A 2,603-nucleotide genomic window follows, 5' to 3' on the forward strand; every position below is an offset into this window, starting at 1 on the left:
TGCTTACATTTGCCTTTTTTCTAGCTCAGCAGAAATGAAATTTACCAGCAGCTTTTTAAGGTTTCTACAGCTTTTCCAAATATGGGTACATAATCGATTCATCCTTGATTCATTTTCTGTAACTTGTTCATAGTCTCTATTCTGAACAGCGTTTTTAAGAGATATTTATTGCTTTTTGTTTTTTGAATAATTCTCAGATCTTACTTGATTATCATTTAACACTTATAAATTTATTTGCTACAAAGGGAGATCGATTTGTTAGAATTTTGTTATTGATATAATATAATATACTGTATGAATATAATTCCACTGCTGTCAATATCTTTTGTTAGTCGAAAGCAGATACGAAATTAACTTATATCAATAGTAAAATCGACGTTAATCATGCATGCCAGCCCAGTTTTCCTAAATTTACCACCACGATTACTACAAATATCTTGCGATTCTGCAGAAGCATCTAGAATAGTTTGAATGGGTTTGGTTTGAAAAAAGTTCTTCAGATATGTTGATTTTTCTGCTATAGTGTGTTAACTCGTAATACTCTACATTTTCCAACAAATGTGTCAAAATACGTAAACATAATAAGCAGAAAAAAATTTACTAAGTAATTAGTACTTACTGATTTTGTTTATCATGATTGGATTTATGGTTTTCTATTTGCTAGTTATTACTACTGCAAGAGTTGCAAGAGTATTGAGTATAAAGTTTGGTCTTAATTATAGTAAATTAATAAATTTGGAAAAAATTTTTCTGGTAAAATGGACACAAGACATAGTACTTTTCGTGTTAATGATTTGTTCTTACAATATAATCCGTTAAGGGAATCCCGGTCAAATTGAAATATGTAACGCATTTTGTGAAGGAAGAACAAACCTTCTAAATTCAGGTCGCTTAATAAGGACACAATTTATTTTTAATTTCTCCAATTTTTTCTTCGTTAACTTCTTTTAACATAAAATGCAACTACCACTTATTCAAATTAATTAAGAGTTTTTAATTTTTTTATGCTAAAATTAGCGTCGTCTTCTGCTTTAAGTTTTTAATTTCTTTCTATTTTTTTAATAGGAGTAGAAAATATTCAATTGAAAGAAAAGTATTTGAGTATTTCATAAAGTGAATACGCTTTTTTTCTTAATAAGGAAAATTAGTATATCCATATTTAAATATATTTGGAATATTTCATATACATATATTTCATTTACGGATATATTGACCTGAAATTTTTGGTTTCTTATTTCTCAATTTTATAATTATTTATTCCCTCGCCGCGCTGCTTTATGTATTCTGAGCAAATTTAAATAAAACAAACTTACAAATACGAGAGATGAGTCTAATCTTGCCAACAGTCCATAAACCGCACCAAACTGTATGTATCATCATTAAAATTTTTCTTAGTATATGCGACTATTTTACATATCGGCAAAGCCACTGATAGGATAATCTCGCTGTTGAGCAAAATTAACCGGTAAGAAATAAATGTGCTCCGACCTCTTCACTAAAGTCATAGAGTATGGCTTTAATACTTTAATTCGAAAGTGATTTCTACGATTTGCAAATGTTGATGCAACATAAGATATATCAGCGTTTCCATAAAGAATTAACTGTTTGAGTGTTTCCATAATCAAAGATTCTCTAGTTAAATAAAAACCACTCTATTATTTCGCTCTATGAACTTATTTTTATACAAATGATCGTGAATTTAATATAATTAATTGCTTAAAAAAATGATCTCATCTAGAAGAGGTTGAGAAGAATACTTATGTATAATACTTTAAATCTTTATTATAGATGAATGATGGGCTTATTAGCCAGATTTTTTGGTTTCGTTTTTTATAAACAGTTTTTAATGTTTTATTTAGTATGTAATCTATATTTCTGACGTTTTGGTTGCTAAAGATTATCATCAGGGAAAATTCCCCCTTGAGAAACTTATCTATTGTTATATCTATATAATGTTAATGTGATCTAGTTATAATACACTGCAAAAGCACTTCCAAAAAAGCATATCCTAGTATAATAGCTCTCCCTTAGAACAATTTGGCTAAACTATTGATATAATATTTTCATAACAAAAATTCTATAAATTTAGTAGATTTTATTGCCGCGTCTGTAAATTTTAGAGAAGAATAACCAGTAAACGTCAATTCATATTTTAAAACAAATAAGTAGTACTTACAGTTGATTTTATTTAAGTATAATTTCAAAGAAAGGAATTATAAAGTAAATTGCATCTCCATATCGCCTATTTATGTTTTGTATTTAAAAACTAAAACATAAAAACATTTTATATTTTATATTTTTTTACGTGATTACTTAAACAAGATTTGTTAAAACTAAAATTCATAATTTTTTAATATCACAGAAAAGATGAAAACCACAGGTTTCCCTTCTTCTAATTAGATTTTCTCTTGCAACTGAAAGGTGAACGCGGAAATGTGATAAAATAACCTTCTTGGATATTTCTTCACTTCTTAAATGGTTCCGTGTTTCAATTGAAATATTCAGAAACGTTTTCTGCCTAATTGTATAGTGAAAATATACAAAAAAAAAAAGATACTTAACATTGTTTCTAATGAAACACGCACATTATCCCTTGCATTTTA

At 27.5% G+C, this 2,603-nt stretch overlaps 1 pseudogene; it reads left to right on the forward strand.

Moving 5' to 3' along the window:
- The first annotated feature begins 384 nt into the window (after positions 1 to 384).
- Positions 385 to 2,603, forward strand: part of LOC119675257 — a 4,318-nt pseudogene continuing 2,099 nt past the window's right edge.

This window comes from Teleopsis dalmanni, chromosome 2 (genome assembly GCF_002237135.1).
Source record: "Teleopsis dalmanni isolate 2A chromosome 2, ASM223713v2, whole genome shotgun sequence".
NCBI classification, from domain to species: domain Eukaryota; kingdom Metazoa; phylum Arthropoda; class Insecta; order Diptera; family Diopsidae; genus Teleopsis; species Teleopsis dalmanni.